We start from the raw sequence: 23,303 nt of genomic DNA, 5'->3' as shown, positions 1-23,303 counted from the left end.
TGAGATGTATGAGTTTGTATACAGTTTGAGGGAAAATACAATGGATGGATAACCATAAGGTAAAGAGATGTCTAATAGGTAACACTGTTCTGCATTCAATAAAGTGGCTCTGAACATAGTGAGTTCCACTCCCATCATCCAGATTTTCACGGCAGAGGTTCACTTATCCACCCTCATTCAGAGGACTTCTCTGTTTAATCTGGTAGGAGACTGTACTGCTTAGAGTTAAGCCTTTTTCCAATTTTCATCCCAATCGGGGAAAAAATCAAAAGCAATAAATACATGGTGGAAAAAATCAAAGCAATTAAAGATCATCTTGTTTTCATGTAATCCTTGTTTCAAAATATTCTTCATACCATAAACTTCAGTGAAATATATGTCAATTCCTTCCCTGAGGCATGAATACACCCACAGCTGATTGTAAACACAAAACTAGGGTCAACAAATGGAGAATGGTTTCATTGTCTAGAATCGCATTCTCTGATTGGAAATAGTCCCTGGAGAATTCATTACTGAAGACAAGTCCCACCCCTTGAAATTGCTGCTGAGCTCACTCATGATGATCAGACAAGACATTGGCAGTGAGTTCATTTGCTCTACTCTGCTTTAGAACAACACGTGTGATTAACCAGGTAAAATTCTTTCCTTCTCCTTTATACTTTGTATCATATATAACAATATACTATGTGCATTATTATATTAGGAGTTTGTATGTTAAAGTCTTTCTAAAAATATTGTCACAATGTTTCATTCATGAAATGAAGTTAAGAAAGGAAAGAAAAATGTCTGTGACGAAATACACATAAAAGAAGTTGAGAGGCTCAGTGTCACTGTCTAACATTGATTGAAACTATATTCATCCAAAAATATGTAATGCTTTCTCACGGCAATATGACATATTAGCAATTATTAATCATTGTAATGCTCTGTCATATAATTTTTTGGAAAGATGATTTCTACTACATAGTTCAAAGTGAAAATATTTGTTAAATTTAAAACAGATGATAATGTTTTGGGGTTTGCAATTTTACTTTTTTTTCTGCCTCTATTATTAAATAATTTGAACATATCATAAAATTATCATTGCATTTTGGAATAATTTTTTGTATGTTTACAGTTATGTTGATTAGAAAAAATAACTTACGTTTTTCTTATAAACTTTTATAGAATGTAATCAAAACCTACTAAGCATATCATTTACCTTTTCTGGCAATTAGCTAATGTACCACAGAATCAAGCAATCCAAGAGAAACATATCACAAGGTTATTTCTCAAAGGGCATAGCTTCTTAAAAATTCAGAGCCGCTTAATCAACAAGGTTACAAATGTAATGATCAGTTGCCTTCCAGGTTGGGAGTTAATTGAATGAACAGACAGCATGGCTTTCCTTACAGCAACCTATAACACTAATGGATAAGCTAATTTTTTCTTCCTAAAGTAATTGCACAGTCATCTTTAATTTAAAATCACTTGCATTTACTCAGTTAGTTGTTTCCTAACAGGGTAAAGGTCTTGAACATTTATACTGGGGAGATTTAAATTGTCAGTATGATGTAGACAGCAAGGACATTTTAGTATAAGTAATTAAAATTTAACCTGTACCTTTTTTTGTTATGTTGAATACGTTATCTATTAGCATTTGCAAGGAAGGTAATATTGGCAGGAAATTAATCTTATAAACCCTAATTTTAATATTATTACACTTCTGTTGATTCAAGGACTTCCGTTTCCATATCAGCTAGAAAATTCTAAATAAAATATTAAAGAAAAAATTAGTGATTCCCATTAATCAAACTCTGTCTACATCAGTGAACTGTATGTAAGAATTACCATTTTAATATTACCAAGACTCATAATGAATGATGATGTTAACATAATGAATATTATGTTAGAATATACTCAGAGTGAACTGATATTTATCCCAGTTAATGATGTCTAACATCATGATATTAGAAACACTACATAGAAATGGATGATGGTAAAACCCAGTATTACTGGGCTGTGTAATTTAAATGTTTTTATTTGCAGAAAAAGATAATATTATAAATTTTATTAAGCAATACAGCATGTTTGTAATTTATTTATATCTTGATTATTTTTGTCATATCAGTAGTTGGGTTATCTAAGTATTGGCCACCTAAAATTCTGAAGAAATTTCATTATCTGATACCTAAAATAATTTTCAACACAGCAGAAAGATCTGTCCCTTAAAATTCAATTATTTTATCACTACATGTTGAAAATTGAGGACAAATAGAAATATATTATCTGAGGATACTTTTATCTCAATACATTCTTTATAAGTAGTAGGAAATAAAAAGTCTTTTCCTCAAAACCTTCACAGAATTGGAAAACACAAAAAGCCAAAATGCTAGGAAATATGACTTTGAAAAAAAGTTTGTTTTGCTTTAGCAACTTAGGAAAAAAATTATCTTGCCATAACTTTTTAATATATGTAAATAATTCTGAACATATAAAAAAAGATCAGCATAGTGAACTTCCAGGTACCCAGGACTAAGTTTTGAAAATTAACACATATAGTCATTCTTGTTTCATACACAGACCCTTCAACTTGTCCTAATTTCCGTGTATTTTTAAGTAAATCCGAGACATCATGTCAATTTATCTGTATTTTAGTATTTACAAATAGATATTGTATGCATCTCTAAAAGGTAAGCTCTCTTCTTTAAAATACTGGGATGCCATGATCATTGTTTAAAAAATAAATATCCTTAATGTCATAAAAAATAATAAGTATATAATCATTTTATAGTTTCCTATGTGTCTTTTTTGGCATTTATTTAAATCGGCATCCAAATAAGGACTACCCATGACAGTTGATTCTTTAAGATTATTTTAGTCTACAAGTTCTTTTATCTCTTCTCCTTTGTCCTTCATTGAAATAACCTGAATTTTTGTCTTAAACACTTTTTCTTTCTGGATTTTGCTGATTACAGTACTATGGTATGGTGTAACATGTGTCTCCAATTTCCCTGTTTTTGTAAACTGCTATTTGAGGCTAGAGAATTGCTCAGATTCAGGTTTTATTTTTGGCTGGGTACTTTATAGCTGGCCTTGGTCTCTTCCATCAGGAGGCGCTTAACATGTAGTTATTTGCCTTTTTTGTGATGTTGGTAGCCATTGGAGCTCAATGCCATATATTTTAATTGGAAATGTGAAAGCATAGAGTTAATTCTGAAAAATAGTGGACATATTAAAACAACTTATGAAAAATGATCCAAAATGAAATATAAATATCGCATCTGGGTTACATAGCTAGTGAAATCACCAAAGCAGGGTGTTTTGTCGTTGTTGTTATACATGACCGTATTTTCTAGAATTTGATATTATATATAGTAAAAATTAAGTGTCTCAGTGTTTTTAGAAAATGCAACTCCAGTTGTTCCCCCACCTCCCCACCTCTTTCTTCTATTTCGTCTCTCTCTCTCTCTCTCTCTCTCTCTCTCTCTCTCTCTCTCTCTCTGTGTGTGTGTGTGTGTGTGTGTGTGTGTGTCTATTATCCTGGCTCTTTACTGGACTCTTTGACAAGTTAGCCAAGTCGCCATCTCATATCCCAGCTTCATATTGTTAGTCTGATTACTCCAACAAGCTCTTTCCAATGAATAGTAATGCGATGACAGCAATGACATTTCCAGAAATAAAAAATAAGGCACATAGTCTGAAAAATCCTTTTCGTACCATTTCTAACAATCCAGAAAATATGGCTTGCATGCAGAAATACTGGCATTTCTTTAGAAGTTCTATTATTTATGAGATCAAATGTGTAGATTACTTTAAATCACAATTTTCTCAGACAGGACCCTATGCACTAAAATATAAGATAGCATCTGTTTATTGGAAGACTGGAATTTGAGCTCAAGAACTAGTCAGAAATCTGATTATGGAAACTAAAATATCACAAGACAAGAATTAGAGAAAGGCTGACTTATTAGTGAGCTGATTGAGCATTATTGTATTAGAACTGCTTGACACTGCCACACCTAGAATAATATTAAAGGGGACAAAGGTATGTCTTTGGGAGGGCTTCATATGACTTTAAGAGATTGTATCAAAGTAGATACCCATTTTTAAAAAGTTTATAAGACCCCAAATAAATGAATATGCATATGTTAAGAAGTGCTGAATAAACAAAGAATAAAATATAAAATAAATTGGGAAAATATCCATGATTTTGTAAAATGAATATTACAAATACAATGAGTATGTCAAGTAGTAGTTAAATGGCTCTACATTATAAATTGGCAAATATATACAAATAAATGCTCTGATCAGTTATGCTAATAAATCTATATTTATATATTTCTGAAAATAAAACTAATGAGAAGGAATTTCACTGTAGATAAGGTTTATAAAAATTCTATTGCTTTATGCTAAAAAAGATTTAATTTAAAAATTCTTCAAATACTAAGATTTTGAAAGGCACCAAAATAAAAGAAACTATTTTTTATTAGAAAGAAAATAGTTATGTACAGGAGTGCTATGATATATTTTTACATTGCCACTTTTTAAAAATTTCAACTGCATCTGTACTACATTGTGATTTGGGTGAAGATGACTGCTGGAGAATCGTGCTAGTAACTGACAGAAAATGCAAAATATCTTTGATGTATTATTTTATAGTTTCCTTGGACACTCTTCAGTTGTAGCTAATATTCTGGGGTCCAAATAACATGAACAACCATATATTTCTTTTAATGGAAATAACTAAAGTAACAGCCTCACTGAGAAATTTTAATTACCTCAGGTCCTAATTTCCCTTAAGTATTCATTAATTTGTTTCTTCTTACTTAAAGTTTCCATCATTGAATTCTATATAGTCCATGCCTTGGGATAATTTATAAGTTAAACAAAAGGCTATCTGAGAAACAGGTATGTCTCGTCATAGTGCACTTGCTTAAATCAAGATTCACAAAGAAATACTTGAAAATTACATAATTTTTGGGCCCCTTATAATTTTTGGTACAACTTCTAAAAGAAGGGAACCATGTTTTCTATTGCTTTCTAATGACACAGTTGAGGGTTACTGAGATACCTTCATTCATGTCAGCTTCTCCACTGATGAAAGTATGTAGTGCTTCTGAATTCAGGCAAGGCTAATTTGATAATGTGAAGATGTTGAAGATGCTAAACCTGAATGATATTTTTCAATACGTCCATACCTCACACGAAGTGATACATACATAGTTAGTCTGAGATTTTTTTTTCCTTCTCAACTTTACCTTTTAGTTATTATATAAAATTTTTATATATTTTTTCTTTTTTAAGAATTGCCTTGGTTACTAAAGAACCTTTGCATTTCTCTATTTAGAATCTACTTGTCCATTCCGCAACAAAAAGGGGTTTATATAAACATTTGGATAGAGTTGACATCATTACAAAATTGAGTCTTCCAATCCATATGCAAGATATATATGGACATTTATTTAGATCCTTGTTAATGTCTCTGATTGTTTTATAATTTTCTTGATAAATGACTTCTCCAACTTTCATAGTTTATTTCTAGATATTTAGGTTCTTGGTTTGTTCTTCATTGATGCCTTCTTCATTAGGATTTGGTAATAAACACAAAAGAAGTTAATACACTCTCTTTTTATTCATCTGGAATATTTTAAATAACACAAAACTGTTAGAAAAAATTCACTTCATCCTAACATCCATTTTAATGATAAATCATTCATTTAAAATTTCCCATAGATATTGATTTGTACAGGTTTTCTTCCTTTATTAAAATAACATTTAGTAATTCATTATTGTTCTATGGCACATGCATTTTATCTGAATGTACATTATTGACATAAGGCCAGTACATTTATCTTTATAATTCTTTAATATCTTCTATTATTATGAATATATTTGCTTTATAAATTCTAAATTATGTTTTTTTCTTCCCTTTGTCTTACTCACACATGTAAGAGGTATATTTTTATTCTTTGTTTTTCCATATAAGCAGACTTTCTTTCAATCAGAATGCTTGTTTGTTTTACAAGTCATAATTTTCAGATTTTATCTGTTTTAACTTAATTCTGCTACTTCCTTTTGCCTCTTTTTTGGAACCTTAGTTAAATGTTTAATTGATTTATTTTCAATTATATTTTAGTTAGAGAAACAATTAATGTCATTATTTTTCTCAGAGTATAACTATAGACATAGGTTATTTTCAATGTTATATTATATATATAATTTCATTTTTTTCAGAATAAAATATTAGTTTTGTAATTTTAACATGCCTCAACAGCCAAAAAAAAGTTTTAAAATTATTTTTCAGAATTTTAGTTTATTCATGGAATAAGGCAAAGTTGATGTAACAATATGTACTAGGGAGTTGACTTGGGGTTGATTTGTCACATTCTAAGGCCAATGCATAAATTGATTAATTAAATACTAATTATTAAACCAAAGCAACAAAAGTAATAATTCAATGATACTACTATATTGAGTTATTTAAGAAAAAAAGTACATGCAAAGTAAATGTGTTAATCAGTTTATGGATTGAAATAACAGTTAAAAAGGATGATAACTCTTTTGAGGTAATTTTACCATATTTTCAAGTTAAGAGTAATAGATAACTAAACTCTAGAGTATTCTAAAGGGACATAAGGAATCATTTATCAGTCACGCTAATATTTATCCAAGAAACTCTTTCCTCAAAGCCAATATTTGTTAACTATGTAAACAATGGAACTGACAATGCCTCAGCTTTTGTCTAAGGGATCCCAGCAAAGACAGGTGGAGACACGCTTGTTCTATTCCTCCCTGTCCCAGCCTGCTCAGCACAGGGCAACCCTAGAAAAGTCTCTGACTAGCAACAAGCACTAAATTCTACTCTTACATATTTACAAAAATGAAAAAAATTAAGAGAGAGATGGTGAAATTTTAGTTACATCTCATTTTTATACTCTTGAAAAATATTTTTTATTTTACATTTTAATAATTTTAATTGTTTATAAAGATTTGAACTATGAATTCAAAATGCCTAGAAGATAAAATTCTCTGCTGCATGAGAAAATTGAAGCCTAGTGGCGTTTACTTAGAAACAGGGCAGATCACTATCAGTGGTGGAGCAAAATTAGTAATCACACTCTTTATACCAATTTTATTTTCTGTGTAAAATTCTTCAATCCCAACAATTTATTCACATCTGCATTCCATACAAAGGTGACCAAATTTAGTGGTTGCATGAATCCCTTATCCTATATATAATACAATTTCAAATCTTCCATGTAACAATTCAAATTAAAAATAGGTCAGCATGTGTCTATAAGTTTGTTTGTTACTCAGTCCTTCTGTACAATTACAAAATGTATTTTGAGTATGGATTTGCAAAAGAGTGAGATGTTGATTTTTAATAAAAATATCTTCATTAAATTTCACATTTCCCCTATCACAATATTATCTGTTATTATGGACTGGTCAGTGCCTTTCATATTTGTGCATCCTGTAATAACATTTAAGCATTTATCCTCCGTGATACACACACACACACTACAATGGAAAACACACTACGCTCTTGATCCTATTGTAAGTATACAAAATAATACTTGCTAGCTTTAATTTAAATCAAAAGGGCAAAATACCCAAAGTTACCATTATGCTGAGAAACATAGCTCAAGAAACAAGATGGTGTTTCAGGCTACGTTTTTGGTGGTAGTTTTAACATGCTATTAGAACTAACTCAAGTGGCCAAAGTAGCAGACTGAATAGAGGTGAACTGTCAGAGGAAATGGCGGAAGCAATATGGATCACGTCTTACGAAGGCCCAATTGTGTCTTCTGTCATTCTTCTAGCTTCGAAATTGTCCAAAGTCAGTTACAATAAAGTGTGAGGTATAAGCTAACAAATCCATCCATCTTTCATTTATTTTACAAATTAAATGTGGACATTCTGATTCTGAATGTTACAATTATATCAATAAATTTGATAAAAAAGTTTGGCTCCAGTAGTGCAACTTTAATAGCATTAAACATATGGCCAGTAAAAGTCCAAAGGGGACATAATGAGATGAAAAATATGAATTTTCTTGCCCTTGCTGCATTCTTTTAAATGAAAGAACAAGATGACACCAGAGAGTCAACTTCTCTTTCTAACAAACAAACATTGATAAAACGTGAGAGTGTTTGTACATCACAAGAATTTAGAGTCTAGACTTCTGAAAGCATTGCGATCCACACCCCACAGACATTTAATAATACAGAACAAGTGTATGATTCTAAAATAATTACCTCTATCAAAATTTACATTAAGACATTGACTATGAGAAATGTTTGCTAAAAAGAATTTCTTGAATTTCAACTTCTTAGCTCAACCCAGATTTGTGTGAAGTGTTAAAGTGATTGTTTTTAGGCCCATTAAGCCAGGGTTTCAGACGGAGCCTAGAGGTTGCTAGGAAAATTTATAAAGTATGGAATTTTCATTTGAAAGACTCCCAAATTTATCTTAATAAGCATATTCATTCTCCTTTCTGCCTCCTTTCTGAGCTCACAGGCTTTCATTAAAAGTAAAAGTACTCATAAAAAAAAAAAGTATTAGTTACTCTGCTAAACTACTAAAGCGTTAAAGCATTATCTTTTCCATGAAAGCATCGGTTACCTTTAAGAAAGGCCTCTAAGGAATCTGATTTTCACGATTCATAAAAAGGATTAGAAAAGTTCCACAGACCCTCTATGGAAGAACCTAAAATAAGACACTTGAAGCTGAAGGCTGTTTCTTCAAGACGTTTAGAATCACAGAAATGAGGGGCTCTGCCAAGAAAAGCTATTTTTCCCTCCTTAAACTGTCTCCAACCTCACTGTCCTACTAATTCCTCCCAGAAGACAACATAATAATGAAACAGAAAGCCATTTTTAAAGGTTCCAAACATCCTTCTACAAAGAACAAAGTTTTGTGCTGAGACAGGCACCCAACAATTGACTATAAATGTGATACCCTTGAGATTAATTTATTTAGCATTTTAACTCTCTCTACCTCACTTTTATCATTTTCATTTCAAAAGAACAAATCCAACTGAAATTTATTTAGTTTAAAACTTATTTAATTTATGGAATTATTTAACTCATCTTATAAACATGTAGGAGATTGTGTGTGTGTGCATGTGTGTGTGTGCATCTGTGTGTGTGTGCATGTGTGTATGTGTACGTGTGTGTGTGTGTGTGTGTGTGTGTGTGTGTGTGTTTGTGGGGACTGCATGTATAAAAGGAGGAGATTTCCTAGTATGTTATTTTACATAGATTGCTTTGGTGTGATATATTTAGAAATGAAAATTCCAATATGGTAATACACAATTATCATAGGTTGCCTACAAGATTTAGTGAAAACATTTTATTTAGGTTGATAACATTTGTGAGTCTACAAGAAAAATAATGTACTGTTCTATTTAAAGATGTTCATTAAGATAATGCAATGCAATAAACCACAGGCAATTTTTGGCATTGTGTTAAAAATACATATTTTCACAATTAGTAATCATTCTTTATTTGAGAGAAGGTTTATGTTTAAATATGTACCTCTAGTAGTTACTAGCATATCTTTCACACAGATTTTTCTTTAACTCAACAAGAGTCAAAGCTGTTCAACACATTCAGCATTTGCTTCTTACTTTTTCCCTTAATCATAAAGACCTCAAGATTAATGTTAACATTTATCTGGTATTTGTCTTATTAATGGCTAAGATATTCAAAATGGCACATGTAGGACACATTATCAAGTTTCTTTTTATTCAAAATTCTGAACACAAATCACTTTCAAATACTTAAAGATATATAATTTCTGTTTGTATAATTATTATTTCCATCAAGTCAAGATGCTATACTCACTGATGTTGGTAAGATAGTTCACATATTTTTGCAAAAATGAACACATTTATAATAGCACAGTCAGGAGAATTGTCACCTGACATCTGAAACACTACTGTCTTTCAACAAGAATATCCTTGTGATTTTTATTGGCAAAAAAAATTACATGTGCCTTTCATTTGGGAATAGGGGTAAGGGCCATGTTGCCATTATTTTTAGTGATCTTAATGCTTGTGACTATAGCAAAACAATAATGATTATAATTTCACACAAGTGATCATTGGTCATTACATTCAGATTCTCTGGCAATCTGAAGAGAAAAATGTTGTCTGTGATCTGATCTAGGCTATTCCACTTTTTTTTCCCCTCACAACAAGCAAAGAAGTCTACACAGAAACATATAAAAAACTCACAAGAAAATAGGAATCAAAGATTGAGAGTCAATCTGTAGTCACACTGAACATGAACTTCCACAAACTCCAAAACCTGAAAGGAATGGTGAAATAAATTGTTAACTTATACATGTTTTGCATGAAATTAAAAATAAAATTAAAGAAACTTAAAATTAGGTCATTGCTTCTAACTTGTTTGAAAAAAAAACCTCTGCAGCAATCTCCATATTGTAAGCATGGGTTTCAGAGGTGTTCAGTTGCTCTGCCTATGGAGTCGCCATTCTTTTGTTTCTTTACTTCTCTGATAAACTTGCTCTCACTTGAAAAAAGAAAAAGAAAAAAGGCCGGGTGCGGTGGCTCAAGCCTGTAATCCCAGCACTTTGGGAGGCCGAGGCGGGTGGATCACAAGGTCAAGAGATCGAGACCATCCTGGTCAACAAGGTGAAACCCCGTCTCTACTAAAAATACAGAAAATTAGCTGGGCATGGTGGTGCGTGCCTGTAATCCCAGCTACTCAGGAGGCTGAGGCAGGAGAATTGCCTGAACCCAGGAGGCGGAGGTTGCGGTGAGCAAAGATCGCGCCATTGCACTCCAGCCTGGGTAACAAGAGCGAAACTCCGTCTCGAAAAAAAAAAAAAAAATTAAAAAAGAAAAAGAAAAAAGATTTCCAGCATATTGTCTTGAAAAGACAGTAAAGTCAGGAAGTTTAGAAGGAAAATAAATGTAAAATGCACAATTAAAATAAGGGTTTCTGACATGAAGGAGAAGACTTATGCAGCAAATCGAAGAACTGATGTAAAGCCCAGACTAGTGCTATTGCCTCAGGATGCAGAGAAAGGCAAAGAGACTAAAGTAATGTGGGAGAATCTGGTAAAATTAGGATAGATAGTAGTAATGGAAGCTAGGAATTACGTTGTCTGAAAAATCAATCACAACAATGGCCATAGAAACAACAATTACAGAAAACTCTCTGAACTGATACAGAGCTACGTAGGCTGCATTGAGATGTCTTTCACTGTCTCAGGCAAAATCAGTAAAAAAGCCTATACTTCAGAAGGTCATGAGGTTTTATGTTTGTTGAAATCAGACAGTCTTGTATTTGTTTATTTTTATTCAGATTTTGTCATTATCATAAAAAAGGATCTTTTTTCCTTCTTTTGAGACCAGGTCTCATTTTGTTGCCCTGGCTGGAGTACAGTTACATGATCATGGCTCACTGCAGCCTCAACTTCCTGGACTCAAGCAATCCTCCCTCCTCAGCCCCCAGAGTAGCTAGGACCACAGGCATGCAAAACCATGTACAGCTAACTTCTAATTTTTTTTTAGAGATAGGGTCTCACTATGTTGCCCAGTCTGGATCTGAGAGGATCTTTGCATTAGTATTTTATTTCCATTTTCTTGGCCTGTGCTTTGTCATGGTATTCTAATTTTACCTTGGTGTTTAATAATGCAGCCATCATGAGAACACCCACACAGATAAAGTCTTTGGCCACACCACCTCAAGGATGTGTGAAATTGATTTCCTAATTTCTTAATTACTTTTTACTGTTTCACTTCTGAGTGTAACTAATAACCATATGTCTTTCATTTTCAAAATATGTTTTCAAATCAGGTTGTTTCCATAGTAATCCACTTTCAAGTACCAATTTTGTATGAATCAGGTGGGGCTCCATTGCACTCTAATAATGAACAGCCTCTTAAGCTAAGTGACTCAATACAAGGTTTATTTGTCATTCAAGAAACACATCTCTTCACTCTTTCAAATTAGCCTGTCTTTGGCATTCAGGCTATCTAGAACCAGCAGGTTGCTGAGTGTGAGTTGGTGAAGAGTGAATTGAATCTTAAGTTTTCATCTAGAAATAACACATGTCACTTCCACTCAACATTTCACTGATCAATGCAAATTGAATGGTAACATTCAGCTTCAGTGGAGCAAAGAATTGGAATCCTACTTTGTGCCCAGAACTGGAAATATTTGATGGACAGAACCAATGACTACCACATATTCCCAGTGGAAGTAAAGCAATTAATTTCTTTGAAACTCCTAAAATTGATGTGCTGGTAAAGAAACCAAAGGATCCAGGTATTAGGAATTAGGGATGCCAGATTTCCTCTCTAAAACACTTCCTTTTGGCCTGCTGCTAACAAAATGGGTAACGGCTCTTATTAAAATTCCCAACTAGAACATAGATTGGGTGGGGTGAGGTGAGGAGTACTGCAGTGCAAATTCAGAAGAAATCTGAACAGCCTTGCTACTTCAGACTATTATATCTTATGCATATGCTAAAGCTAAATTCCTTAAACAGAAACCAGAAAAATCACACTCAGGCTTGGAAATATTTGGAAGAAAAAAGGGATGAGGGATATAAGGGTGTGACCCTGTTTGAAGAGTATGACTCAGTAAGATTTCTGGGATTAATTATAAGTAATAGAATCAAATAGAATAATTGGGAAGCTAATGTGGCAAAATGTGATTAACAGAGATAAATCATTCCTTAGCCACAAAACAAAACAAAATCCTAGGGCTCTATAAACTGCGCTGGAAAGAATCTGTGGGCTTGGGCAGTAGTGTCCTCTGCTGAACACTGCTTCCATTGCCTCCCTTAGGGGCTGGGCTCAGAATACCAGACACTGGAAATCCTCTTAGTGGGGAAATCTTGGCAGACACCAGATTAGCTAACCAAGACTTCCTCTAAAGTTTCCACAAATGCCGCTAAGTTACCAAAATGCATTTTGAATGAGTTAAAGAGCTAAAGTGTTTTTAAAGAGGAATTTGTAAAAAAGTATATTGGTCAATGTTAGGTTTTGGGTGTACAGGAACACATAAAACAAAAAGTAAATTAATAAGCTATATAAAACATTAAAAGAACAAAAAGTTTGCTGCAAAAATAGGAGAAATATAAAAATATAAATGAAACAAACAAAAACAAATATAAAAATATAAATGAAACAAAAGACAAAGCATTACAACACAGGCTATGTCACTGATGTATGGCAAGATCTTATAGTTCAATAAAAAGTCAAATATCTCACTAGAAAAAATAAGGCAAAGAGACAGAATACTTGAATAGAAAATTTCTAGAAGACATTCTAAAAGTTCATAAATATAAGACCTTTTACCCAATAAAGCTGATCTTCTTGCTCAGGCCCCTTGCTCTGTTTAAATTCTAAATGCTGGACTGCCCTGGGCCCCAAGGTTTGAACTGTTTCTCTATCTGCAGGTTTTCCCTAGGACCTCATCCCGTTCCAAGGCTTTAATCATATGACAGTGAATCCATATCTGATTGCAACCTCCAAACTCCAGATACTTATAACCAAGTGCTGATTTTAAATCTCCACAAGATTATCCAAAAGTACACTGAACTTGATGAGGTCAAACAAAACCATAGGTTTTCCTACCTGTTCCCTACATCTAACCTTCGTTTAATGTCATTCATTTCAGTGTATTTCAACATAATTTGTTCCAAGTTGTTGAAGTCAAAATCTATTTATCACTGTGGTTCCACTTTCTCTCAAATTTCATATCTGATATATCCATGAATTCTATCAGTTCTACCACTAAAATATATCCCAAATATTTCCAATATTTATAACTTTGCTGTTATCAATAAGTCCAAGCCAACATCATTACTTGCCGAGATTCCAACAAAAACCTCCTAATGGCTATCCCTCTGTTTTAGTCTGTTCTCACACTGCTATGAAGAAATATCCAAGACTGAGTAATTTATGAAGAGGTTTAATTGACTCACAGTTCTACATTGCTGGGGAGGCCTCAGGAAACTTACAATCATGTTGGAAGGAGAAGCAAACATGTCCTTTTTCACAAGGCGGTAGGAGAGAGGAGTGCCAGCAGAGGAAATGCCACATGCTTATGAAACCATCAGATCTCATGAGAACTCACTCACTTTCACAAGAACAGCACTAGGGAAACTGCCATATGATTCAGTTACGTCCCACTGGGCCCCTCCCTTGACACGTGGTGATTTCGGGATTGCAATTCAAGATGAGATTTGGGTGAGGACAAAAAACCAAACCATATCACCCTCCTTGCAATAAAAAAAAAAAAAAAAAAAAAAAGAGAGAATGATAATTTTTTCAAAGTACTTAAGATTTTTCCATTCTATTTTTAATATTTTCCTAAAATTTCTCATCATACTTTGAGGAAAAATTCATCACCTCACCATGACTTAGAAACCCCACATACTGTGACTTGTCCCTTTTTCTCTCATCTCATCTCATATAAATTTCCTCAATCTATTATGTTCAATGTTAATTGAAAGTACCAACATTTTATTGCTGCTGGGGGATAAAAATTTAGAAAAAATATTGGCCAAGTTTTTAAAAGCATCAAAAATATGAAGTATTTCAATTTTGTCATTCCTTTTCTGGTAATATCTCTTTTAGAAAAAGAAAGATAAACAGATCTGTATTTGTGCTTAAGTATTAAATGCAGCATTTTTAATTATATTGATAGAAAACAAACTATTCTATGAATGGCATGGAGTAAATAAATTATACAACTATAAATGGCATAATAGGCATGAAGCTATTTAAAATCACTGCTACAATGAAATAGAGAAAACAAATATAATCTGCAAGCTATTGGAAAATGCAAATACAGAGCCCACTCTGATTATTTCATTGCTAAATAATATATCGAAGCTCCCAGAGTATTTTGGAAGGCTAGGAAAGCAAAAATCTGGAACTAAACAACAAAATCCATTGGCCAAGCATATTATGAGGGATTTTCTCTTGAAAACACTGGTGTCTTACTCTCAGCATCCAAGATGCTCAGAACTGGATATCCACCATTGAAGTGTCCAAAGAACTAGCAGTTTTCATGACCATAATCATCAGACTATTAGTTGCTGCATATATGGCCATCTTCTCATTCCGCTCACATCTAAATGCAGTGTTCTTTCCAGATATTTCACATGGTGAAACCTAGGTGATGTATTTGTACAATAGCTGCAAAAGTGACTGGGGGTGGAGTTTTATGACTTCTACCTTGGAGAGGCAGGACTCATAATGAAAGAAATCCCTAGAATGTTAGAAAGATATTCAAAGATGTTGAGAGAACACAAATGAAAAATGTTCTTATTAGTCTAAATACGGAATTGGTGCCAATCCAAATATATATGAAAAATATATGTCTAGAAAAATTAATTTGAGGGGAAAATAAAATAAAAGCATGTGTGTGAACATGTGTATATACACACAAATGCAAACATATATGCGTGTGTGCGTATATATATATATAGATACACATATATATGTATATATATACACGTTGAGTTTCTCCTAAACTTTGTTAATTTTCCATAACATTTAAAAATAATACATGTTTACTGTTGAAGTTTTGAAAAGAACACCACATGTTCTAATAATGAGAACACATGGACACAGAGAGGGAAGCATCACACACTGGGTCTGTCGGGGGGAAATAGGGGAGGGACAGCGGGGGGTGGGGAGTTGGGGAGAGATAGCATGGGGAGAAATGCCAGATATACGTGATGGAGAGGAAGGCAGCAAATCACACTGCCATGTGTGTACCTATGCAACCATCTTGCGTATTCTTCACATGTACCCCAAAACCTAAAATGCAATTTAAAAAAGAACATAAATATACAAAAAAGAAAAAGTAATCTTATAATACACAGACAGCAGCTGTGAACATATTTGGTACAGTTTATTTGCCTTTTTATTCCAAAACACCATGTTTATACATATATCGTTAGAATTTAAATAAGTGTGTATTTCTTTTGTCCTGATTTTAAAATATTTCCTTCTATAATTGATATTTCAATATTCTTTAAATTTAAAAAATTACACAATCTCTGTTTGAAAAAAGATAACTGTTCCCACTGGTATATGAAAACTTCCTAAATCTGTAAGAAAAAAATACAGCGTTCCATATAGAACTGGTCAAAAAGGATGAGCAGAACAGTTCACCAAATAAAAAATGTGCAAATAGCTAATGTACATGAAAAAAATCCTCAAGATCATTAAATAAGATAATTGCAAATTAAAGATAGTTCTCTATGATGTCATAGCTAAATTTTCAGTGGATTCTACATTGCAAAATCAACTCCACACATGCTAACCTGAATGTCACTTTTAGAGAGCACGTGTGATCTATCAACAAAGTGCATATCCCAAAGCTGTCAGAACGGTCTACTAGAATTTTCTCAGAAGAAATGAAGCGTCATTGTGGCTTCCTATTGCAACAGTGAATGTTCCTTTAGTTTCTGCAAACATTCTTAGAAAGATTATATTTTGTTTTTTGTTTTTCTATTAGCATTTTCAATAATTTCATGAAATACAAAGATCTCAATTCTACTATAACATTAAAGAAGCATACGTAAGCATGCCTGGGCTAAGAATGGTTAAGTTGTATAAACTGACAACAGCCTGTTGTTTGGACAGATAAGGGATACCCTAATGAACAATATGGATCGTGTGGTTAAAATACAAAGAAAAACTTGGCAAGAACTGGCTTTGGTATTTGACTTCTCACTGTGCACTAGCAACCCATAATTATTATCAGATTCTGTTTTATGTTGAGTGGATATGGTCCAGAACTGTGAAAAATATCTTCTCTTATAGGAATGTGAGGGCAATCTGACCCCATCTGTCATCCATTTGACTTCCTTGGGATAATCTAGCTTGTTAAACAGGTGACCCTCTTCTTCCTCACTTCTCCCAAAACTATGTGCTTTTTTACAAAACAAAATAACTCCCCTAAACATAGAGCAAAAGAGTAGCCATGACCTCTCCCAGCCCCCATACTTCTCCTAGTATAATAAATATCACTTAGCTATGCATCCCAAGTCTGTATCTTTAGTCTTTGAGAAAGCAGCTGCTGAGATAGTCAAGTAGCAATAATTTCTGAATTGTCTTATATTGAGCCAAAAGTTTGAGGTAAATTGTACCAAGATTTTTATTTGAACTTTCATTTAAGATTATTTTCTGTCACTTTTATGGAATATACTTTAATTTTATTGCTTTATTATCCAGTAAAATTGGGAGTTTTAAATATGCTCTACCCCCAGGCTATAATGCTTGCAGTGGAATGACTTTAGATTCAATGTTGGATGAGCATGGCAATGATAATATTCTGCTGCCTTCTAAGTTTTTATCTGTGCCTCTGCTCTCTTTCTCTGGCTCTCAGCTATTGTGGAATGAATATATTCACCTAAATGTCACACACCAAATTCAAAATAATGTCTTCCTCTTCATTCTGACAAACCTCTTCTTTTCCTGGATTTTCTCTTTTTGGTAATACATCCAGTAGGCTAAGGTAGGTACCATGCTTCCTACCATTTTCTCTCTTCTAATCAACTAAGCACCAAGGCTTGTCTGTTTTTTAACCCCATTCTTTTTCCATTTTTCATCCATTTTTTCTGCCGTGATGTAGTTTCGGGCCCTCAAAAGTAATCAGTTGAGCTAGAACCATGAAATTTGTAGACTGTACTTGTATTTGGAAGAACTGGGATTGGAACTGAAGACTGTCTGACTTGAAAAAACTGGGCTCTTAACCTCTGGTGTAAGTTGAATGGGAGTAATATTATCCAAGAAGTTTTAAATGTTTAACTTAGGCTTTTCATATAGGATGTATTGCTGTAAAATCATACTGCCATGAGGGGAAAGGTGAGAAAGTTATAGTAATTGGGGCATGACATGATAGGGGAGACATTTAGGGAAAAGTGTGAATCTGAGAGTACTGTACTGATAGAAACTTGAAAGATTGATTAGCACGTTATTTTAGCTCTGACATTGCTCTATTCAAATATCAACATATAATAAAAGACTTCATTTTTACTTCTCTGGTAAACAGAACTCATGGATTAATGAGCCAATATTGTAGTTAATGACATTGCCCAACATATATATATATATATATATATATATATATATATATATAGAGAGAGAGAGAGAGAGAGAGAGAGAGAGAGTCACAGTTGTGCTGTTCGACAGTTTATTTTTATGTTTGAAAAACACACCAGTGGTTTGGATTCTATAAATCTCTTCAAACAAAAAGAGAATCGTACATGTAATGCATGTCTCCTCTACATTTATCATTTTGTCCAACAGAGGTTTGTTTGGAAAATGTCTGTGATATCCAAAAACAAAGTTCCAGATGGAAGAGGTGAAAATAGACATACTTTCCAGATGTTTTTAATCTCTCTCTTTTTCTTTTTTGGCTATGGTTACACTGAAAGAACACCCTTTAGAAGACAGAATAATCACTATCTTCAAATGTGAGGGGTTCATCTAATGACCTCTCACAAAATTTTATCTCTTCTAATAAAATTTGCATCTGTGCATGTACAAGCTTGTGGTGTACATGTGAGGGTATACGTGTGTGTGTGTGTGTATGTGTGTGTGTGTGTGGTGTGTAAACTATTTTCCCAAGTAGAACTTGTTTTATAGGTGAAATAGCAACCCAGGTATATTTCCAACTCCCTACTAGACATGTATGGCATAAAACCCTAAGTTTAAAAAAAATTCCTCAATCTCCATGTATTATTATATTGAGGCACCTGATACAGGTGGGCCTTACTTAGTTGTCAAAGATTTTTGGTACTTTAGCATGATCAAAACTAGGTATAGAGCATGCCTTAGAGAATGCCACCATAACAAGTCTTGCTTGAATACTATCTACAGGCACTTCAAACTCAATATATCCTTGTGGTGATGGAACTGTTCTGTAACTTGACTGGACTGATGTCAACATTCTGGTTGTGATATTTTACCATATAGGTTTGCAAGACAATGCCTTTCAAGAAACTAGGTAAGAGCCCAGGGAGTCTCTCTGTATCATTTCTTACATGCATTATTTTACACGCAGATACATGTGTGCATCTGCATTATTCTCTAAATTTTAAAAAATGTCTAATTAAAAAAAAAAACTAAATTGATTCAGTTACTAAGCTCTCCCCCAAAATAAATTACTATGCTCTCTCTCAAGAGAACACATTTTTTATCTTTATCCTCTGCTGATGACACCAGCATGTACCTAATGAGAACATATGAGCCATCTTTGACTCTTCCCTACTCCCCTCCACCATTCAATCAGTCACCAAGTCCTACTGATTTATTTCCTGTTTCTAGAAATCATCTATCTCCTATTCTTCTTTCTTACTGCTGATGCCAAGTTTCAGAGCCTCATTGTCTCTGTTCTTGGTTAATGAAACAATATCCAAATTGCCCTTCCTGCCTCAGCCTGACCATCTTAAAACAGTCATCGTAAATGCTGCTGCATATTATAATCACTTAAGAAGCTTTTATAAAACAATACTGCCAAGATCTCTATCCTAGGACAATTAGCAGAGAATATCTGTGAGTAGGGCCTGGCCACTGATATGTTTTCAAAGCTTGCAAGATAATTATAATGTGCAGCCATGGTTGAGAATCATATACTTGAATATCTGTTTTCAACTAAGACTATAGAATGATTTCACTAAAAATAAAAGGTTGAGCATTATATTTCTCTGCTTTATCCCCCTTCTCTGTTACTGCTTGAATTATATCCCTCCAAAATTAATACATTGAAGTCCTAACCCCAAAGTACTTCAGAATGTGACTGTATTTGGAGACAGGATGTTTAGGGGGGTAATCAAGTTCTTTCAGTCAATATGACCAGTGTCTTTATGAAGAGAGAAAATTTGAATAGAGATATGAGCATAGGTAGAATAAAATATGAACATGAAAGATGAAATCAAAGTGATGTTCTACAAGCCAAGGAACACCAAAAATTGCCAGCAAACCACCTGAAACTAGGTAAGAGGCATGAAACAGATTCTCCATCATACCCCTCAGAAGGAACTAAACCCTGCTGATACCTTGATTTTGGAATTCCAGCCTTCAGCACTCAGAGACAATAAATGTATGTTGTTTTGACACCCAGTCGGTGACACTTTGTTATTGCAACCCTAGCAAATGAATGCAGCCTTACAAATTACAATTTAACCTCATAGGATTCCTACCCGGTGGTTTGCTCTATAGCCATATATATGTTTTTTATTTCTTCATTCTTTTTTAAATATTTAAAAAATTTATAGAGATAAGTGTCTTGCTATGTTTCCTAGGCTAGTCTCAAACTTCTAGCCTCAAGCAATCATTTGGCCTCAGCCTCTCAAAGAGCTGGGATTGCAGGTGTAAGCCACCATGCCAGGCATATTTCTTTATTCTTTATACTCCAGAAACACATCCATGAAGACTTTGCTCAGGGGTCATCTTGTCTTGAATAAATTCTCCTGTACCTTTCAAGATCTCTGATTATATGCAGAATATTTTTGTTACTATACACACCACATTGTATGACACATATCTGTTAAATATATCCGCGATCTAAGAAGATGCTAAGTTCATTGAAGGCAGTGCCATGTCTTAGTCCTTAAATTCCTAGTGTTTATAGTTCCAGGAGTTCCTCAATAATATCTTTATTGAATGAATAAGTGAATTATTTTACAGAGTGTACTGCATACTTTGTGTACACCAAAATGCAGAAGCTACAATGGGATTAGAGGTGCACGAGATTTATTAAGAGGGGAGAAAATAATAGAAGGTGGTGAAAGCCTTCAGATTACAATGTGGTTTTGAGACCTATTTCAGGAGAAAGAAAAGGGAGGGTTGTATAGGAAGAGACTTGTGTATGCACAGTTCCAAAAAAGTTTCTGTTGAACCAAAGAAAAGTTTTTGAGCCACAGTTGCCCTTTGGAAGATTCCCACATCACATCTGAATGTGCCTCCCTCTCCACTCCAGCTAAGTTGTGGTATAATACCTGCAATAATTGCAATTCTCTCACCAGAAATCTTGCACCCACAAAGCATAACTTCTACCAGCTTGAAGGGGAAATCTTTGTTCCGTGCTGTTTCGCGATGTGTTTTCATTGTCTCAATTTGTGACAGTAATTCAGGAAATTTATACAATATCCCAGTTTCAAAGTGACTTCACTGGGGTAAAAAATAAAGATAATTTAAAAATTAAATGTCAAATAAGATGAGTTCAGATTATTAAAAATTCTTCGAAGGAAATAACCATGAACATACAGTGGGAAATAACTGGTGGGAGGAAAACATTCATTTATAGAGGGTGTTTCAGAAGGTCTCTTAATTGGTAGTATTTGGGATGAAATTTGAATAATGAGAACAAGCCAGAGAAGAGCAATTAAATGCACCGTGAAGGAGGTAGGGGAGAATCTTTGTTGCTTTGAGAATTGAAGAAAAAGGATTCTGGGAGCAGAATAAGGAGAAAAGTGATTGATAAAAGAAGACAGAAGAGAGACTGTCCAACCGCCACCTTGTTTTTGTCCTCATGCAATGTGCTTCTCATCCTCTGCCCTGACCTGGTCCCATGTTGTCCAACACCTGAGAAGTTCCAGGGTTTCTCATCTGCTACCCTAGAGTCTTTGACCACAGGATGAGGTTGTGGTTCTAGCAGCAGTGATGTTAAGAAAGGTCTATCACGCTGGCTTCAGGCTGGGGAAACGTAAAATTTAACAATGAATGATATCTTTTAAAATGTAAAGATGAACAGTGAGATGCTCCTGTGCTCTCTGCTAAAATGGACCAGTACCTAGCCCAGATTCTCTCAGAGTAAAACAAGTGCCTAATTCTACAGTCAAATGATACCATCATGGCAGTGACAAAATGTGGTCAGTATAATTTTTACATTGATACTTTTTTTTTTTTTTTTTTTTTTTTTTTGAGACGGAGTTTCGCTCGTTACCCAGGCTGGAGTGCAATGGCGCTATCCCGGCTCACCACAACCTCCGCCTCCTGGGTTCAAGCAATTCTCTTGCCTCAGCCTCCTGAGTAGCTGGGATTACAGGCACGCACCACCATGTCCAGCTACTTTTTTTTTTTTTTTTTTTGGTATTTTTAGTAGAGACGGGGTTTCATCATGTTGACCAGGATGGTCTCGATCTCTTGACCTCGTGATCCACCCGCCTTGGCCTCCCAAAGTGCTGGGATTACATTGATACTTTCTGAGAAATGATCAAGACTGCCATAGATGAGGAGCAGCCCCATCTGGGCCTCCCGCTGAGTCCATCCAGTACTATTTCATCCTGGTTCATTAGCCTACTCTTGTCCAGGTCCACAGGCAACAGCAAGACTGGCAGACCACCAGCTCCATGACCACCATCTGGCTCAGACAGATCTTCACAGTGCAGCCTTAGCAGGGCCAGACAACACTTAAGGAGCTGCAGGTTGGATAACATCAGTAGTTCACATTGTCCAGATCCAGCCACAGGAGCAAATCCAGCAGACTCAGAGTAGCCCTGGACAGAACATGCAGCTGATGCAGTAGAACAGTATCAACACAGCAAAGAACCTAATGAGTCAAGACACCTACTTGTTCCTGGTGGTATCAGGCACTCAGATACTTTCCACCAATGGTCAACAGAACACACAGACAGAAGTCCAACCAGAACAGTAGTAATTCAGCCAGCTCCTAGAGGAATAGCAGCTCTCCTGAACCCTGTGAGTGACCATGATACCTGGCCAGGATCTCATCCAGTACATGTTTATCCAATAAGCCAGGCGGTTTTGCCAGGGCAAGCGCCTCAGCTGGGTGTTACTGAGGGCCTGCATTGAAAAAGCTAAGGACACTCAAGGCAATTTTTACCATGAAGCCTCAAGCATTGAGCACAGTCTCCATCTCCAAAAACGTTGAACTCAGAGCTGCTGACTCTCTAACAGAAAGATGCAATGGTTTTTCCTTCCTTTGTCTCTAAGCAATCAACATTTTGCTAAAGAATTAATAGATTTATCTTTGTCATCAATCCTCTAACATGAAAATATTAAATAATGGCATACCTCATTTTATAGTGCTTTACTTTATTATGCCTCACAGACGTTGCATTTTTCACATGTTGGAAGTAGTTGATTCCAACCCTCCTGGATGACTTTGAGGGGCTCAAGACATCAGCACAGGAAGTCGTTGCAGAGGTGATAGAAATAGCAAGATAAATAAAATTATCAGTGGTACCAGAGGAGGTAATTGACTTGCTGAAATCTTGTGCTAAAATCTGGACTGATAAAGAGTTGCTTCTTAGATGAAATATACTCCTGATGAAGAAACTGTGAGAATTGT

General features: G+C 34.5%; 1 protein-coding gene across 1 annotated transcript in view; it reads left to right on the top strand.

Annotated features, from left to right (window-relative positions):
* Positions 1–613: 613 nt before the first annotated feature.
* Positions 614–23,303, top strand: part of DLC1 (DLC1 Rho GTPase activating protein) — a 523,653-nt gene continuing 500,963 nt past the window's right edge. Inside the window, exon 1 of the mRNA XM_074383938.1 lies at positions 614–632. The gene's annotated coding sequence lies outside the window, so the exon portion shown is untranslated. The remainder of the gene's footprint in view (positions 633–23,303) is intronic.

Source organism: Saimiri boliviensis, chromosome 13 (genome assembly GCF_048565385.1).
Source record: "Saimiri boliviensis isolate mSaiBol1 chromosome 13, mSaiBol1.pri, whole genome shotgun sequence".
Lineage (NCBI taxonomy): Eukaryota > Metazoa > Chordata > Mammalia > Primates > Cebidae > Saimiri > Saimiri boliviensis.
The sequence above is the reverse complement of the archived record's forward strand: the minus strand, read 5'-3'. Positions and strand labels throughout refer to the sequence as shown.